The following is an 18,311-nucleotide window of genomic DNA, read 5'->3' on the forward strand; positions in this document are numbered from 1 at the left end:
CCCGAGCGGCAGCGAGCGGCAGTCGAGCAAAGTCGGGACAAGTCGGGACGGGGACAGAGATAGGAATGGTGCGAATGCACTGCGAACTACGCAGACACCTGGTGTGAGGCGAGGCGAGGAAGCCCACATCGCTACCAGTGGCGCCCTCCAGCACGACACTGCCACACCCCGCACAGGCCCTCCGCTGGACACCAGGGACAAGATGCGCCCTCCGCTAGTGTCGAAGGCTGCACGCGCCCAGCGAATGACAGGACGTGCAACGAGCAGCAGTGCGTCTCACACACGCGGCGGTGCGCCCGCTAATTCGGCCGTCGCTCCGCTGGGACGCCGGGCGCGCCCCCCGCGCCGTCCTCGAGGAGCTGGCTGTTGCGGAAGGAAGTGCTTTCGTCAAATGCGGCGGAAAACTAACATTTTGTGTATTGGGAGAGAAGCCGAACGCGTATTCTGCCGTGCTCCTACATTACATGAGTGCCAACGGCCATACCATGATGATTGCACCGGTTCTCGTCCGATCACCGAAGTTAAGCATCATTGGGCCCGGTTAGTACTTGGATGGGTGACCGCCTGGGAAACCCGGGTGCTGTTGGCTCCCTTCTTTTTTTTTGTTATTATGTCGCTACCCCTGGCAGCCCAATAAAAAAAGAAAGGTGCTGTTGGATCCCTTACATTTTCTCCTTTTTGCATCGCTACCCCTGCCAGCCCTCTTTTCATACTACCTTTCCGTTGTGACAAAGATGCTTCCTTCAGCAATTTAAACGTGCCAAGAAATCCTTGACAATAACGAAACACTACGAATCGACAGATGTGATCTGAAATAAGCCAGGGCCTCCTACTGTTTCGTAGCAGTGCAAAGTTCCAACAAAAAAAAATTGAAAATAAACGACTGTAATAAACATAAGATACGATATTAATGGCCTCAGCTCGAAGAAGAATGTGCCAAGGAAGATTTCCAAAGAGTCTCTGGAGATAACAGAACAGTACGAACCGACAGATACGTTCTGAAATACGTCAGGGCTTATTGTTTTGTTGCATTGTACGACTGCAGATTTGTAAACAAAAATTTCTCTTTCGTCGCTAGAAGAGATGGATGCTTTGGCGACCCTCCTGTGTCCTGCGTCCCTGTTTTCGCACCTTTCCACGGCACGGCGCTGCCCTACCCGCCGCAAACGGCGTCTCGGACACGCCCGTTAGGCCCACGGCCGTCTCGCAGATGTTTGTCGTGCTTGTACTGTCATATGGGCCACGACCCGAGCGGCAGCGAGCGGCAGTCGAGCAAAGTCGGGACAAGTCGGGACGGGGACAGAGATAGGAATGGTGCGAATGCACTGCGAACTACGCAGACACCTGGTGTGAGGCGAGGCGAGGAAGCCCACATCGCTACCAGTGGCGCCCTCCAGCACGACACTGCCACACCCCGCACAGGCCCTCCGCTGGACACCAGGGACAAGATGCGCCCTCCGCTAGTGTCGAAGGCTGCACGCGCCCAGCGAATGACAGGACGTGCAACGAGCAGCAGTGCGTCTCACACACGCGGCGGTGCGCCCGCTAATTCGGCCGTCGCTCCGCTGGGACGCCGGGCGCGCCCCCCGCGCCGTCCTCGAGGAGCTGGCTGTTGCGGAAGGAAGTGCTTTCGTCAAATGCGGCGGAAAACTAACATTTTGTGTATTGGGAGAGAAGCCGAACGCGTATTCTGCCGTGCTCCTACATTACATGAGTGCCAACGGCCATACCATGATGATTGCACCGGTTCTCGTCCGATCACCGAAGTTAAGCATCATTGGGCCCGGTTAGTACTTGGATGGGTGACCGCCTGGGAAACCCGGGTGCTGTTGGCTCCCTTCTTTTTTTTTGTTATTATGTCGCTACCCCTGGCAGCCCAATAAAAAAAGAAAGGTGCTGTTGGATCCCTTACATTTTCTCCTTTTTGCATCGCTACCCCTGCCAGCCCTCTTTTCATACTACCTTTCCGTTGTGACAAAGATGCTTCCTTCAGCAATTTAAACGTGCCAAGAAATCCTTGACAATAACGAAACACTACGAATCGACAGATGTGATCTGAAATAAGCCAGGGCCTCCTACTGTTTCGTAGCAGTGCAAAGTTCCAACAAAAAAAAATTGAAAATAAACGACTGTAATAAACATAAGATACGATATTAATGGCCTCAGCTCGAAGAAGAATGTGCCAAGGAAGATTTCCAAAGAGTCTCTGGAGATAACAGAACAGTACGAACCGACAGATACGTTCTGAAATACGTCAGGGCTTATTGTTTTGTTGCATTGTACGACTGCAGATTTGTAAACAAAAATTTCTCTTTCGTCGCTAGAAGAGATGGATGCTTTGGCGACCCTCCTGTGTCCTGCGTCCCTGTTTTCGCACCTTTCCACGGCACGGCGCTGCCCTACCCGCCGCAAACGGCGTCTCGGACACGCCCGTTAGGCCCACGGCCGTCTCGCAGATGTTTGTCGTGCTTGTACTGTCATATGGGCCACGACCCGAGCGGCAGCGAGCGGCAGTCGAGCAAAGTCGGGACAAGTCGGGACGGGGACAGAGATAGGAATGGTGCGAATGCACTGCGAACTACGCAGACACCTGGTGTGAGGCGAGGCGAGGAAGCCCACATCGCTACCAGTGGCGCCCTCCAGCACGACACTGCCACACCCCGCACAGGCCCTCCGCTGGACACCAGGGACAAGATGCGCCCTCCGCTAGTGTCGAAGGCTGCACGCGCCCAGCGAATGACAGGACGTGCAACGAGCAGCAGTGCGTCTCACACACGCGGCGGTGCGCCCGCTAATTCGGCCGTCGCTCCGCTGGGACGCCGGGCGCGCCCCCGCGCCGTCCTCGAGGAGCTGGCTGTTGCGGAAGGAAGTGCTTTCGTCAAATGCGGCGGAAAACTAACATTTTGTGTATTGGGAGAGAAGCCGAACGCGTATTCTGCCGTGCTCCTACATTACATGAGTGCCAACGGCCATACCATGATGATTGCACCGGTTCTCGTCCGATCACCGAAGTTAAGCATCATTGGGCCCGGTTAGTACTTGGATGGGTGACCGCCTGGGAAACCCGGGTGCTGTTGGCTCCCTTCTTTTTTTTTGTTATTATGTCGCTACCCCTGGCAGCCCAATAAAAAAAGAAAGGTGCTGTTGGATCCCTTACATTTTCTCCTTTTTGCATCGCTACCCCTGCCAGCCCTCTTTTCATACTACCTTTCCGTTGTGACAAAGATGCTTCCTTCAGCAATTTAAACGTGCCAAGAAATCCTTGACAATAACGAAACACTACGAATCGACAGATGTGATCTGAAATAAGCCAGGGCCTCCTACTGTTTCGTAGCAGTGCAAAGTTCCAACAAAAAAAAATTGAAAATAAACGACTGTAATAAACATAAGATACGATATTAATGGCCTCAGCTCGAAGAAGAATGTGCCAAGGAAGATTTCCAAAGAGTCTCTGGAGATAACAGAACAGTACGAACCGACAGATACGTTCTGAAATACGTCAGGGCTTATTGTTTTGTTGCATTGTACGACTGCAGATTTGTAAACAAAAATTTCTCTTTCGTCGCTAGAAGAGATGGATGCTTTGGCGACCCTCCTGTGTCCTGCGTCCCTGTTTTCGCACCTTTCCACGGCACGGCGCTGCCCTACCCGCCGCAAACGGCGTCTCGGACACGCCCGTTAGGCCCACGGCCGTCTCGCAGATGTTTGTCGTGCTTGTACTGTCATATGGGCCACGACCCGAGCGGCAGCGAGCGGCAGTCGAGCAAAGTCGGGACAAGTCGGGACGGGGACAGAGATAGGAATGGTGCGAATGCACTGCGAACTACGCAGACACCTGGTGTGAGGCGAGGCGAGGAAGCCCACATCGCTACCAGTGGCGCCCTCCAGCACGACACTGCCACACCCCGCACAGGCCCTCCGCTGGACACCAGGGACAAGATGCGCCCTCCGCTAGTGTCGAAGGCTGCACGCGCCCAGCGAATGACAGGACGTGCAACGAGCAGCAGTGCGTCTCACACACGCGGCGGTGCGCCCGCTAATTCGGCCGTCGCTCCGCTGGGACGCCGGGCGCGCCCCCCGCGCCGTCCTCGAGGAGCTGGCTGTTGCGGAAGGAAGTGCTTTCGTCAAATGCGGCGGAAAACTAACATTTTGTGTATTGGGAGAGAAGCCGAACGCGTATTCTGCCGTGCTCCTACATTACATGAGTGCCAACGGCCATACCATGATGATTGCACCGGTTCTCGTCCGATCACCGAAGTTAAGCATCATTGGGCCCGGTTAGTACTTGGATGGGTGACCGCCTGGGAAACCCGGGTGCTGTTGGCTCCCTTCTTTTTTAAAAAAGAAAGGTGCTGTTGGATCCCTTACATTTTCTCCTTTTTGCATCGCTACCCCTGCCAGCCTCTCTTCATACTACCTTTCCGTTGTGACAAAGATGCTTCCTTCAGCAATTTAAACGTGCCAAGAAATCTTGACAATAACGAAACACTACGAATCGACAGATGTGATCTGAAATAAAGCCAGGGCCTCCTACTGTTTCGTAGCAGTGCAAAGTTCCAACAAAAAAAAATTGAAAATAAACGACTGTAATAAACATAAGATACGATATTAATGGCCTCAGCTCGAAGAAGAATGTGCCAAGGAAGATTTCCAAAAGAGTCTCTGGAGATAACAGAACAGTACGAACCGACCAGATACGTTCTGAAATACGTCAGGGGCTTATTGTTTTGTTGCATTGTACGACTGCAGATTTGTAAACAAAAATTTCTCTTTCGTCGCTAGAAGAGATGGATGCTTTGGCGACCCTCCTGTGTCCTGCGTCCCTGTTTTCGCACCTTTCCACGGGCACGGCGCTGCCCTACCCGCCGCAAACGGCGTCTCGGACACGCCCGTTAGGCCCACGGCCGTCTCGCAGATGTTTGTCGTGCTTGTACTGTCATATGGGCCACGACCCGAGCGGCAGCGAGCGGCAGTCGAAGCAAAGTCGGGACAAGTCGGGACGGGGACAGAGATAGGAATGGTGCGAATGCACTGCGAACTACGCAGACACCTGGTGTGAGGCGAGGCGAGGAAGCCCACATCGCTACCAGTGGCGCCCTCCAGCACGACACTGCCACACCCCGCACAGGCCCTCCGCTGGACACCAGGGACAAGATGCGCCCCTCCGCTAGTGTCGAAGGCTGCACGCGCCCAGCGAATGACAGGACGTGCAACGAGCAGCAGTGCGTCTCACACACGCGGCGGTGCGCCCGCTAATTCGGCCGTCGCTCCGCTGGGACGCCGGGCGCGCCCCCCGCGCCGTCCTCGAGGAGCTGGCTGTTGCGGAAGGAAAGTGCTTTCGTCAAATGCGGCGGAAAACTAAACATTTTGTGTATTGGGAGAGAAGCCCGAACGCGTATTCTGCCGTGCTCCTACATTACATGAGTGCCAACGGCCATACCATGAGATTGCACCGGTTCTCGTCCGATCACCGAAGTTAAGCATCATTGGGCCCGGTTAGTACTTGGATGGGTGACCGCCTGGGAAACCCGGGGTGCTGTTGGCTCCCTTCTTTTTTTTTGTTATTATGTCGCTACCCCCTGGCAAGCCCAATAAAAAAAGAAAGGTGCTGTTGGATCCCTTACATTTTCTCCTTTTTGCATCGCTACCCCTGCCAGCCCTCTTTTCATACTAACCTTTCCGTTGTGACAAAGATGCTTCCTTCAGCAATTTAAACGTGCCAAGAAATCCTTGACAATAACGAAACACTACGAATCGACAGATGTGATCTGAAATAAGCCAGGGCCTCCTACTGTTTCGTAGCAGTGCAAAGTTCCACAAAAAAAAATTGAAAATAAACGACTGTAATAAACATAAGATACGATATTAATGGCCTCAGCTCGAAGAAGAATGTGCCAAGGAAGATTTCCAAAGAGTCTCTGGAGATAACAGAACAGTACGAACCGACAGATACGGTTCTGAAATACGTCAAGGGCTTATTGTTTTGTTGCATTGTACGACTGCAGATTTGTAAACAAAAATTTCTCTTTCGTCGCTAGAAGAGATGGATGCTTTGGCGACCCTCCTGTGTCCTGCGTCCCTGTTTTCGCACCTTTCCACGGCACGGCGCTGCCTACCCGCCGCAAACGGCGTCTCGGACACGCCCGTTAGGCCCACGGCCGTCTCGCAGATGTTTGTCGTGCTTGTACTGTCATATGGGCACGACCCGAGCGGCAGCGAGCGGCAGTCGAGCAAAGTCGGGACAAGTCGGGACGGGGACAGAGATAGGAATGGTGCGAATGCACTGCGAACTACGCAGACACCTGGTGTGAGGCGAGGCGAGGAAGCCCACATCGCTACCAGTGGCGCCCTCCAGCACGACACTGCCACACCCCGCACAGGCCCTCCGCTGGACACCCAGGGACAAGATGCGCCCTCCGCTAGTGTCGAAGGCTGCACGCGCCCAGCGAATGACAGGACGTGCAACGAGCAGCAGTGCGTCTCACACACGCGGCGGTGCGCCCGCTAATTCCGGCCGTCTCGCTCCGCTGGGACGCCGGGCGCGCCCCCCGCGCCGTCCTCGAGGAGCTGGCTGTTGTCGGAAGGAAGTGCTTTCGTCAAATGCGGCGGAAAACTAACATTTTGTGTATTGGGAGAGAAGCCGAACGCGTATTCTGCCGTGCTCCTACATTACATGAGTGCCAACGGCCATACCATGATGATTGCACCGGTTCTCGTCGATCACCGAAGTTAAGGCATCATTGGGCCCGGTTAGTACTTGGATGGTGACCGCCTGGGAAACCCGGGTGCTGTTGGCTCCCTTCTTTTTTTTTTGTTATTATGTCGCTAACCCCTGGCAGCCCAATAAAAAAAGAAAGGTGCTGTTGGATCCCTTACATTTTCTCCTTTTTGCATCGCTACCCCTGCCAGCCCTCTTTTCATACTACCTTTCCGTTGTGACAAAGATGCTTCCTTCAGCAATTTAAACGTGCCAAGAAATCCTTGACAATAACGAAACACTACGAATCGACAGATGTGATCTGAAATAAGCCAGGGCCTCCTACTGTTTCGTAGCAGTGCAAAGTTCCAACAAAAAAAAATTGAAAATAAACGACTGTAATAAACATAAGATACGATATTAATGGCCTCAGCTCGAAGAAGAATGTGCCAAGGAAGATTTCCAAAGAGTCTCTGGAGATAACAGAACAGTACGAACCGACAGATACGTTCTGAAATACGTCAGGGCTTATTGTTTTGTTGCATTGTACGACTGCAGATTTGTAAACAAAAATTTCTCTTTCGTCGCTAGAAGAGATGGATGCTTTGGCGACCCTCCTGTGTCCTGCGTCCCTGTTTTCGCACCTTTCCACGGCACGGCGCTGCCCTACCCGCCGCAAAACGGCGTCTCGGACACGCCCGTTAGGCCCACGGCCGTCTCGCAGATGTTTGTCGTGCTTGTACTGTCATATGGGCCACGACCCGAGCGGCAGCGAGCGGCAGTCGAGCAAAGTCGGGACAAGTCGGGACGGGACCAGAGATAGGAATGGTGCGAATGCACTGCGAACTACGCAGACACCTGGTGTGAGGCGAGGCGAGGAAGCCCACATCGCTACCAGTGGCGCCCTCCAGCACGACACTGCCACACCCCCGCACAGGCCCTCCGCTGGACACCAGGGACAAGATGCGCCCTCCGCTAGTGTCGAAGGCTGCACGCGCCCAGCGAATGACAGGACGTGCAACGAGCAGCAGTGCGTCTCACACACGCGGCGGTGCGCCCGCTAATTCGGCCGTCGCTCCGCTGGGACGCCGGGCGCGCCCCCCGCGCCGTCCTCGAGGAGCTGGCTGTTGCGGAAGGAAGTGCTTTCGTCAAATGCGGCGGAAAACTAACATTTTGTGTATTGGGAGAGAAGCCGAACGCGTATTCTGCCGTGCTCCTACATTACATGAGTGCCAACGGCCATACCATGATGATTGCACCGGTTCTCGTCCGATCACCGAAGTTAAGCATCATTGGGCCCGGTTAGTACTTGGATGGGTTGACCGCCTGGGAAACCCGGGTGCTGTTGGCTCCCTTCTTTTTTTTTTGTTATTATGTCGCTACCCCTGGCAGCCCAATAAAAAAAGAAAGGTGCTGTTGGATCCCTTACATTTTCTCCTTTTTTGCATCGCTACCCCTGCCAGCCCTCTTTTCATACTACCTTTCCGTTGTGACAAAGATGCTTCCTTCAGCAATTTAAACGTGCCAAGAAATCCTTGACAATAACGAAACACTACGAATCGACAGATGTGATCTGAAATAAGCCAGGGCCTCCTACTGTTTCGTAGCAGTGCAAAGTTCCAACAAAAAAAAATTGAAAATAAACGACTGTAATAAACATAAGATACGATATTAATGGCCTCAGCTCGAAGAAGAATGTGCCAAGGAAGATTTCCAAAGAGTCTCTGGAGATAACAGAACAGTACGAACCGACAGATACGTCTGAAATACGTCAGGGCTTATTGTTTTTGTTGCATTGTACGACTGCAGATTTGTAAACAAAAATTTCTCTTTCGTCGCTAGAAGAGATGGATGCTTTGGCGACCCTCCTGTGTCCTGCGTCCCTGTTTTCGCACCTTTCCACGGCACGGCGCTGCCCTACCCGCCGCAAACGGCGTCTCGGACACGCCCGTTAGGCCCACGGCCGTCTCGCAGATGTTTGTCGTGCTTGTACTGTCATATGGGCCACGACCCGAGCGGCAGCGAGCGGCAGTCGAGCAAAGTCGGGGACAAGTCGGGACGGGGACAGAGATAGGAATGGTGCGAATGCACTGCGAACTACGCAGACACCTGGTGTGAGGCGAGGCGAGGAAGCCCACATCGCTACCAGTGGCGCCCTCCAAGCACGACACTGCCACACCCCGCACAGGCCCTCCGCTGGACACCAGGGACAAGATGCGCCCTCCGCTAGTGTCGAAGGCTGCACGCGCCCAGCGAATGACAGGACGTGCAACGAGCAGCAGTGCGTCTCACACACGCGGCGGTGCGCCCGCTAATTCGGCCGTCGCTCCGCTGGGACGCCGGGCGCGCCCCCCGCGCCGTCCTCGAGGAGCTGGCTGTTGCGGAAGGAAGTGCTTTCGTCAAATGCGGCGGAAAACTAACATTTTGTGTATTGGGAGAGAAGCCGAACGCGTATTCCTGCCGTGCTCCTACATTACATGAGTGCCAACGGCCATACCATGATGATTGCACCGGTTCTCGTCCGATCACCGAAGTTAAGCATCATTGGGCCCGGTTAGTACTTGGATGGGTGACCGCCCTGGGAAACCCGGGTGCTGTTGGCTCCCTTCTTTTTTTTTTGTTATTATGTCGCTACCCCTGGCAGCCCAATAAAAAAAGAAAGGTGCTGTTGGATCCCTTACATTTTCTCCTTTTTGCATCGCTACCCCTGCCAGCCCTCTTTTCATACTACCTTTCCGTTGTGACAAAGATGCTTCCTTCAGCAATTTAAACGTGCCAAGAAATCCTTGACAATAACGAAACACTACGAATCGACAGATGTGATCTGAAATAAGCCAGGGCCTCCTACTGTTTCGTAGCAGTGCAAAGTTCCAACAAAAAAAAATTGAAAATAAACGACTGTAATAAACATAAGATACGATATTAATGGCCTCAGCTCGAAGAAGAATGTGCCAAGGAAGATTTCCAAAGAGTCTCTGGAGATAACAGAACAGTACGAACCGACAGATACGTTCTGAAATACGTCAGGGCTTATTGTTTTGTTGCATTGTACGACTGCAGATTTGTAAACAAAAATTCTCTTTCGTCGCTAGAAGAGATGGATGCTTTGGCGACCCTCCTGTGTCCTGCGTCCCTGTTTTTCGCACCTTTCCACGGCACGGCGCTGCCCTACCCGCCGCAAACGGCGTCCTCGGACACGCCCGTTAGGCCCACGGCCGTCTCGCAGATGTTTGTCGTGCTTGTACTGTCATATGGGCCACGACCCGAGCGGCAGCGAGCGGCAGTCGAGCAAAGTCGGGACAAGTCGGGACGGGGACAGAGATAGGAATGGTGCGAATGCACTGCGAACTACGCAGACACCTGGTGTGAGGCGAGGCGAGGAAGCCCACATCGCTACCAGTGGCGCCCTCCAGCACGACACTGCCACACCCCGCACAGGCCCTCCGCTGGACACCAGGGACAAGATGCGCCCTCCGCTAGTGTCGAAGGCTGCACGCGCCCAGCGAATGACAGGACGTGCAACGAGCAGCAGTGCGTCTCACACACGCGGCGGTGCGCCCGCTAATTCGGCCGTCGCTCCGCTGGGACGCCGGGCGCGCCCCCCGCGCCCGTCCTCGAGGAGCTGGCTGTTGCGGAAGGAAGTGCTTTCGTCAAATGCGGCGGAAAACTAACATTTTTGTGTATTGGGAGAGAAGCCGAACGCGTATTCTGCCGTGCTCCTACATTACATGAGTGCCAACGGCCATACCATGATGATTGCACCGGTTCTCGTCCGATCACCGAAGTTAAGCATCATTGGGCCCGGTTAGTACTTGGATGGGTGACCGCCTGGGAAACCCGGGTGCTGTTGGCTCCCTTCTTTTTTTTTGTTATTATGTCGCTACCCCTGGCAGCCCAATAAAAAAAAGAAAGGTGCTGTTGGATCCCTTACATTTTCTCCTTTTTGCATCGCTACCCCTGCCAGCCCTCTTTTCATACTACCTTTCCGTTGTGACAAAGATGCTTCCTTCAGCAATTTAAACGTGCCAAGAAATCCTTGACAATAACGAAACACTACGAATCGACAGATGTGATCTGAAATAAGCCAGGGCCTCCTACTGTTTCGTAGCAGTGCAAAGTTCCAACAAAAAAAATTGAAAATAAACGACTGTAATAAACATAAGATACGATATTAATGGCCTCAGCTCGAAGAAGAATGTGCCAAGGAAGATTTCCAAAGAGTCTCTGGAGATAACAGAACAGTACGAACCGACAGATACGTTCTGAAATACGTCAGGGCTTATTGTTTTGTTGCATTGTACGACTGCAGATTTGTAAACAAAAATTTCTCTTTCGTCGCTAGAAGAGATGGATGCTTTGGCGACCCTCCTGTGTCCTGCGTCCCTGTTTTCGCACCTTTCCACGGCACGGCGCTGCCCTACCCGCCGCAAACGGCGTCTCGGACACGCCCGTTAGGCCCACGGCCGTCTCGCAGATGTTTGTCGTGCTTGTACTGTCATATGGGCCACGACCCGAGCGGCAGCGAGCGGCAGTCGAGCAAAGTCGGGACAAGTCGGGACGGGGACAGAGATAGGAATGGTGCGAATTGCACTGCGAACTACGCAGACACCTGGTGTGAGGCGAGGCGAGGAAGCCCACATCGCTACCAGTGGCGCCCTCCAGCACGACACTGCCACACCCCGCACAGGCCCTCCGCTGGACACCAGGGACAAGATGCGCCCTCCGCTAGTGTCGAAGGCTGCACGCGCCCAGCGAATGACAGGACGTGCAACGAGCAGCAGTGCGTCTCACACACGCGGCGGTGCGCCCGCTAATTCGGCCGTCGCTCCGCTGGGACGCCGGGCGCGCCCCCCGCGCCGTCCTCGAGGAGCTGGGCTGTTGCGGAAGGAAGTGCTTTCGTCAAATGCGGCGGAAAACTAACATTTTGTGTATTGGGAGAGAAGCCGAACGCGTATTCTGCCGTGCTCCTACATTACATGAGTGCCAACGGCCATACCATGATGATTGCACCGGTTCTCGTCCGATCACCGAAGTTAAGCATCATTGGGCCCGGTTAGTACTTGGATGGGTGACCGCCTGGGAAACCCGGGTGCTGTTGGCTCCCTTCTTTTTTTTGTTATTATGTCGCTACCCCTGGCAGCCCAATAAAAAAAGAAAGGTGCTGTTGGATCCCTTACATTTTCTCCTTTTTGCATCGCTACCCCTGCCAGCCCTCTTTTCATACTACCTTTCCGTTGTGACAAAGATGCTTCCTTCAGCAATTTAAACGTGCCAAGAAATCCTTGACAATAACGAAACACTACGAATCGACAGATGTGATCTGAAATAAGCCAGGGCCTCCTACTGTTTCGTAGCAGTGCAAAGTTCCAACAAAAAAAAATTGAAAATAAACGACTGTAATAAACATAAGATACGATATTAATGGCCTCAGCTCGAAGAAGAATGTGCCAAGGAAGATTTCCAAAGAGTCTCTGGAGATAACAGAACAGTACGAACCGACAGATACGTTCTGAAATACGTCAGGGCTTATTGTTTTGTTGCATTGTACGACTGCAGATTTGTAAACAAAAATTTCTCTTTCGTCGCTAGAAGAGATGGATGCTTTGGCGACCCTCCTGTGTCCTGCGTCCCTGTTTTCGCCACCTTTCCACGGCACGGCGCTGCCCTACCCCGCCGCAAACGGCGTCTCGGACACGCCCGTTAGGCCCACGGCCGTCTCGCAGATGTTTGTCGTGCTTGTACTGTCATATGGGCCACGACCCGAGCGGCAGCGAGCGGCAGTCGAGCAAAGTCGGGACAAGTCGGGGACGGGGACAGAGATAGGAATGGTGCGAATGCACTGCGAACTACGCAGACACCTGGTGTGAGGCGAGGCGAGGAAGCCCACATCGCTACCAGTGGCGCCCTCCAGCACGACACTGCCACACCCCGCACAGGCCCTCCGCTGGACACCAGGGACAAGATGCGCCCTCCGCTAGTGTCGAAGGCTGCACGCGCCCAGCGAATGACAGGACGTGCAACGAGCAGCAGTGCGTCTCACACACGCGGCGGTGCGCCCGCTAATTCGGCCGTCGCTCCGCTGGGACGCCGGGCGCGCCCCCCGCGCCGTCCTCGAGGAGCTGGCTGTTGCGGAAGGAAGTGCTTTCGTCAAATGCGGCGGAAAACTAACATTTTGTGTATTGGGAGAGAAGCCGAACGCGTATTCTGCCGTGCTCCTACATTACATGAGTGCCAACGGCCATACCATGATGATTGCACCGGTTCTCGTCCGATCACCGAAGTTAAGCATCATTGGGCCCGGTTAGTACTTGGATGGGTGACCGCCTGGGAAACCCGGGTGCTGTTGGCTCCCTTCTTTTTTTTTGTTATTATGTCGCTACCCCTGGCAGCCCAATAAAAAAAAGAAAGGTGCTGTTGGATCCCTTACATTTTCTCCTTTTTGCATCGCTACCCCTGCCAGCCCTCTTTTCATACTACCTTTCCGTTGTGACAAAGATTGCTTCCTTCAGCAATTTAAACGTGCCAAGAAATCCTTGACAATAACGAAACACTACGAATCGACAGATGTGATCTGAAATAAGCCAGGGCCTCCTACTGTTTCGTAGCAGTGCAAAGTTCCAACAAAAAAAAATTGAAAATAAACGACTGTAATAAACATAAGATACGATATTAATGGCCTCAGCTCGAAGAAGAATGTGCCAAGGAAGATTTCCAAAGAGTCTCTGGAGATAACAGAACAGTACGAACCGACAGATACGTTCTGAAATACGTCAGGGCTTATTGTTTTGTTGCATTGTACGACTGCAGATTTGTAAACAAAAATTTCTCTTTCGTCGCTAGAAGAGATGGATGCTTTGGCGACCCTCCTGTGTCCTGCGTCCCTGTTTTCGCACCTTTCCACGGCACGGCGCTGCCCTACCCGCCGCAAACGGCGTCTCGGACACGCCCGTTAGGCCCACGGCCGTCTCGCAGATGTTTGTCGTGCTTGTACTGTCATATGGGCCACGACCCGAGCGGCAGCGAGCGGCAGTCGAGCAAAGTCGGGACAAGTCGGGACGGGGACAGAGATAGGAATGGTGCGAATGCACTGCGAACTACGCAGACACCTGGTGTGAGGCGAGGCGAGGAAGCCCACATCGCTACCAGTGGCGCCCTCCAGCACGACACTGCCACACCCCGCACAGGCCCTCCGCTGGACACCAGGGACAAGATGCGCCCTCCGCTAGTGTCGAAGGCTGCACGCGCCCAGCGAATGACAGGACGTGCAACGAGCAGCAGTGCGTCTCACACACGCGGCGGTGCGCCCGCTAATTCGGCCGTCGCTCCGCTGGGACGCCGGGCGCGCCCCCCGCGCCGTCCTCGAGGAGCTGGCTGTTGCGGAAGGAAGTGCTTTCGTCAAATGCGGCGGAAAACTAACATTTTGTGTATTGGGAGAGAAGCCGAACGCGTATTCTGCCGTGCTCCTACATTACATGAGTGCCAACGGCCATACCATGATGATTGCACCGGTTCTCGTCCGATCACCGAAGTTAAGCATCATTGGGCCCGGTTAGTACTTGGATGGGTGACCGCCTGGGAAACCCGGGTGCTGTTGGCTCCCTTCTTTTTTTTTGTTATTATGTCGCTACCCCTGGCAGCCCAATAAAAAAAGAAAGGTGCTGTTGGATCCCTTACATTTTCTCCTTTTTGCATCGCTACCCCTGCCAGCCCTCTTTTCATACTACCTTTCCGTTGTGACAAAGATGCTTCCTTCAGCAATTTAAACGTGCCAAGAAATCCTTGACAATAACGAAACACTACGAATCGACAGATGTGATCTGAAATAAGCCAGGGCCTCCTACTGTTTCGTAGCAGTGCAAAGTTCCAACAAAAAAAAATTGAAAATAAACGACTGTAATAAACATAAGATACGATATTAATGGCCTCAGCTCGAAGAAGAATGTGCCAAGGAAGATTTCCAAAGAGTCTCTGGAGATAACAGAACAGTACGAACCGACAGATACGTTCTGAAATACGTCAGGGCTTATTGTTTTGTTGCATTGTACGACTGCAGATTTGTAAACAAAAATTTCTCTTTCGTCGCTAGAAGAGATGGATGCTTTGGCGACCCTCCTGTGTCCTGCGTCCCTGTTTTCGCACCTTTCCACGGCACGGCGCTGCCCTACCCGCCGCAAACGGCGTCTCGGACACGCCCGTTAGGCCCACGGCCGTCTCGCAGATGTTTGTCGTGCTTGTACTGTCATATGGGCCACGACCCGAGCGGCAGCGAGCGGCAGTCGAGCAAAGTCGGGACAAGTCGGGACGGGGACAGAGATAGGAATGGTGCGAATGCACTGCGAACTACGCAGACACCTGGTGTGAGGCGAGGCGAGGAAGCCCACATCGCTACCAGTGGCGCCCTCCAGCACGACACTGCCACACCCCGCACAGGCCCTCCGCTGGACACCAGGGACAAGATGCGCCCTCCGCTAGTGTCGAAGGCTGCACGCGCCCAGCGAATGACAGGACGTGCAACGAGCAGCAGTGCGTCTCACACACGCGGCGGTGCGCCCGCTAATTCGGCCGTCGCTCCGCTGGGACGCCGGGCGCGCCCCCCGCGCCGTCCTCGAGGAGCTGGCTGTTGCGGAAGGAAGTGCTTTCGTCAAATGCGGCGGAAAACTAACATTTTGTGTATTGGGAGAGAAGCCGAACGCGTATTCTGCCGTGCTCCTACATTACATGAGTGCCAACGGCCATACCATGATGATTGCACCGGTTCTCGTCCGATCACCGAAGTTAAGCATCATTGGGCCCGGTTAGTACTTGGATGGGTGACCGCCTGGGAAACCCGGGTGCTGTTGGCTCCCTTCTTTTTTTTTGTTATTATGTCGCTACCCCTGGCAGCCCAATAAAAAAAGAAAGGTGCTGTTGGATCCCTTACATTTTCTCCTTTTTGCATCGCTACCCCTGCCAGCCCTCTTTTCATACTACCTTTCCGTTGTGACAAAGATGCTTCCTTCAGCAATTTAAACGTGCCAAGAAATCCTTGACAATAACGAAACACTACGAATCGACAGATGTGATCTGAAATAAGCCAGGGCCTCCTACTGTTTCGTAGCAGTGCAAAGTTCCAACAAAAAAAAATTGAAAATAAACGACTGTAATAAACATAAGATACGATATTAATGGCCTCAGCTCGAAGAAGAATGTGCCAAGGAAGATTTCCAAAGAGTCTCTGGAGATAACAGAACAGTACGAACCGACAGATACGTTCTGAAATACGTCAGGGCTTATTGTTTTGTTGCATTGTACGACTGCAGATTTGTAAACAAAAATTTCTCTTTCGTCGCTAGAAGAGATGGATGCTTTGGCGACCCTCCTGTGTCCTGCGTCCCTGTTTTCGCACCTTTCCACGGCACGGCGCTGCCCTACCCGCCGCAAACGGCGTCTCGGACACGCCCGTTAGGCCCACGGCCGTCTCGCAGATGTTTGTCGTGCTTGTACTGTCATATGGGCCACGACCCGAGCGGCAGCGAGCGGCAGTCGAGCAAAGTCGGGACAAGTCGGGACGGGGACAGAGATAGGAATGGTGCGAATGCACTGCGAACTACGCAGACACCTGGTGTGAGGCGAGGCGAGGAAGCCCACATCGCTACCAGTGGCGCCCTCCAGCACGACACTGCCACACCCCGCACAGGCCCTCCGCTGGACACCAGGGACAAGATGCGCCCTCCGCTAGTGTCGAAGGCTGCACGCGCCCAGCGAATGACAGGACGTGCAACGAGCAGCAGTGCGTCTCACACACGCGGCGGTGCGCCCGCTAATTCGGCCGTCGCTCCGCTGGGACGCCGGGCGCGCCCCCCGCGCCGTCCTCGAGGAGCTGGCTGTTGCGGAAGGAAGTGCTTTCGTCAAATGCGGCGGAAAACTAACATTTTGTGTATTGGGAGAGAAGCCGAACGCGTATTCTGCCGTGCTCCTACATTACATGAGTGCCAACGGCCATACCATGATGATTGCACCGGTTCTCGTCCGATCACCGAAGTTAAGCATCATTGGGCCCGGTTAGTACTTGGATGGGTGACCGCCTGGGAAACCCGGGTGCTGTTGGCTCCCTTCTTTTTTTTTGTTATTATGTCGCTACCCCTGGCAGCCCAATAAAAAAAGAAAGGTGCTGTTGGATCCCTTACATTTTCTCCTTTTTGCATCGCTACCCCTGCCAGCCCTCTTTTCATACTACCTTTCCGTTGTGACAAAGATGCTTCCTTCAGCAATTTAAACGTGCCAAGAAATCCTTGACAATAACGAAACACTACGAATCGACAGATGTGATCTGAAATAAGCCAGGGCCTCCTACTGTTTCGTAGCAGTGCAAAGTTCCAACAAAAAAAAATTGAAAATAAACGACTGTAATAAACATAAGATACGATATTAATGGCCTCAGCTCGAAGAAGAATGTGCCAAGGAAGATTTCCAAAGAGTCTCTGGAGATAACAGAACAGTACGAACCGACAGATACGTTCTGAAATACGTCAGGGCTTATTGTTTTGTTGCATTGTACGACTGCAGATTTGTAAACAAAAATTTCTCTTTCGTCGCTAGAAGAGATGGATGCTTTGGCGACCCTCCTGTGTCCTGCGTCCCTGTTTTCGCACCTTTCCACGGCACGGCGCTGCCCTACCCGCCGCAAACGGCGTCTCGGACACGCCCGTTAGGCCCACGGCCGTCTCGCAGATGTTTGTCGTGCTTGTACTGTCATATGGGCCACGACCCGAGCGGCAGCGAGCGGCAGTCGAGCAAAGTCGGGACAAGTCGGGACGGGGACAGAGATAGGAATGGTGCGAATGCACTGCGAACTACGCAGACACCTGGTGTGAGGCGAGGCGAGGAAGCCCACATCGCTACCAGTGGCGCCCTCCAGCACGACACTGCCACACCCCGCACAGGCCCTCCGCTGGACACCAGGGACAAGATGCGCCCTCCGCTAGTGTCGAAGGCTGCACGCGCCCAGCGAATGACAGGACGTGCAACGAGCAGCAGTGCGTCTCACACACACGCGGCGGTGCGCCCGCTAATTCGGCCGTCGCTCCGCTGGGACGCCGGGCGCGCCCCCCGCGCCGTCCTCGAGGAGCTGGCTGTTGCGGAAGGAAGTGCTTTCGTCAAATGCGGCGGAAAACTAACATTTTGTGTATTGGGAGAGAAGCCGAACGCGTATTCTGCCGTGCTCCTACATTACATGAGTGCCAACGGCCATACCATGATGATTGCACCGGTTCTCGTCCGATCACCGAAGTTAAGCATCATTGGGCCCGGTTAGTACTTGGATGGGTGACCGCCTGGGAAACCCGGGTGCTGTTGGCTCCCTTCTTTTTTTTTGTTATTATGTCGCTACCCCTGGCAGCCCAATAAAAAAAGAAAGGTGCTGTTGGATCCCTTACATTTTCTCCTTTTTGCATCGCTACCCCTGCCAGCCCTCTTTTCATACTACCTTTCCGTTGTGACAAAGATGCTTCCTTCAGCAATTTAAACGTGCCAAGAAATCCTTGACAATAACGAAACACTACGAATCGACAGATGTGATCTGAAATAAGCCAGGGCCTCCTACTGTTTCGTAGCAGTGCAAAGTTCCAACAAAAAA

General features: G+C 53.6%; 14 non-coding genes and 1 pseudogene across 14 annotated transcripts; all 15 read left to right on the forward strand.

Annotated features, from left to right (window-relative positions):
• The first annotated feature begins 470 nt into the window (after positions 1–470).
• On the forward strand, positions 471–589 carry LOC126445953 (5S ribosomal RNA). The gene has a single exon (XR_007583162.1). It is a non-coding gene; the product is annotated as a 5S ribosomal RNA (ribosomal RNA).
• A 1,127-nt stretch (positions 590–1,716) lies between these two features.
• LOC126445965 (5S ribosomal RNA) lies at positions 1,717–1,835 on the forward strand. The gene has a single exon (XR_007583173.1). It is a non-coding gene; the product is annotated as a 5S ribosomal RNA (ribosomal RNA).
• A 1,126-nt stretch (positions 1,836–2,961) lies between these two features.
• LOC126445977 (5S ribosomal RNA) lies at positions 2,962–3,080 on the forward strand. Its single transcript, XR_007583184.1, has one exon. It is a non-coding gene; the product is annotated as a 5S ribosomal RNA (ribosomal RNA).
• Positions 3,081–4,207: 1,127 nt separating this feature from the next.
• Positions 4,208–4,326, forward strand: LOC126445981 (5S ribosomal RNA). Its single transcript, XR_007583186.1, has one exon. It is a non-coding gene; the product is annotated as a 5S ribosomal RNA (ribosomal RNA).
• Positions 4,327–5,426: 1,100 nt separating this feature from the next.
• Positions 5,427–5,545, forward strand: LOC126445978 (5S ribosomal RNA). The gene has a single exon (XR_007583185.1). It is a non-coding gene; the product is annotated as a 5S ribosomal RNA (ribosomal RNA).
• Positions 5,546–6,679: 1,134 nt separating this feature from the next.
• Positions 6,680–6,797, forward strand: LOC126445979 (5S ribosomal RNA; annotated as a pseudogene).
• A 1,131-nt stretch (positions 6,798–7,928) lies between these two features.
• Positions 7,929–8,048, forward strand: LOC126445976 (5S ribosomal RNA). The gene has a single exon (XR_007583183.1). It is a non-coding gene; the product is annotated as a 5S ribosomal RNA (ribosomal RNA).
• A 1,132-nt stretch (positions 8,049–9,180) lies between these two features.
• On the forward strand, positions 9,181–9,300 carry LOC126445975 (5S ribosomal RNA). The gene has a single exon (XR_007583182.1). It is a non-coding gene; the product is annotated as a 5S ribosomal RNA (ribosomal RNA).
• A 1,131-nt stretch (positions 9,301–10,431) lies between these two features.
• On the forward strand, positions 10,432–10,550 carry LOC126445982 (5S ribosomal RNA). Its single transcript, XR_007583187.1, has one exon. It is a non-coding gene; the product is annotated as a 5S ribosomal RNA (ribosomal RNA).
• A 1,129-nt stretch (positions 10,551–11,679) lies between these two features.
• LOC126445954 (5S ribosomal RNA) lies at positions 11,680–11,798 on the forward strand. Its single transcript, XR_007583163.1, has one exon. It is a non-coding gene; the product is annotated as a 5S ribosomal RNA (ribosomal RNA).
• A 1,129-nt stretch (positions 11,799–12,927) lies between these two features.
• LOC126445955 (5S ribosomal RNA) lies at positions 12,928–13,046 on the forward strand. Its single transcript, XR_007583164.1, has one exon. It is a non-coding gene; the product is annotated as a 5S ribosomal RNA (ribosomal RNA).
• Positions 13,047–14,175: 1,129 nt separating this feature from the next.
• On the forward strand, positions 14,176–14,294 carry LOC126445956 (5S ribosomal RNA). The gene has a single exon (XR_007583165.1). It is a non-coding gene; the product is annotated as a 5S ribosomal RNA (ribosomal RNA).
• A 1,127-nt stretch (positions 14,295–15,421) lies between these two features.
• LOC126445957 (5S ribosomal RNA) lies at positions 15,422–15,540 on the forward strand. Its single transcript, XR_007583166.1, has one exon. It is a non-coding gene; the product is annotated as a 5S ribosomal RNA (ribosomal RNA).
• A 1,127-nt stretch (positions 15,541–16,667) lies between these two features.
• Positions 16,668–16,786, forward strand: LOC126445958 (5S ribosomal RNA). The gene has a single exon (XR_007583167.1). It is a non-coding gene; the product is annotated as a 5S ribosomal RNA (ribosomal RNA).
• A 1,129-nt stretch (positions 16,787–17,915) lies between these two features.
• Positions 17,916–18,034, forward strand: LOC126445959 (5S ribosomal RNA). The gene has a single exon (XR_007583168.1). It is a non-coding gene; the product is annotated as a 5S ribosomal RNA (ribosomal RNA).
• Positions 18,035–18,311: the final 277 nt, after the last annotated feature.

The sequence above is a fragment of the Schistocerca serialis genome, unplaced genomic scaffold, assembly GCF_023864345.2.
Source record: "Schistocerca serialis cubense isolate TAMUIC-IGC-003099 unplaced genomic scaffold, iqSchSeri2.2 HiC_scaffold_370, whole genome shotgun sequence".
NCBI classification, from domain to species: domain Eukaryota; kingdom Metazoa; phylum Arthropoda; class Insecta; order Orthoptera; family Acrididae; genus Schistocerca; species Schistocerca serialis.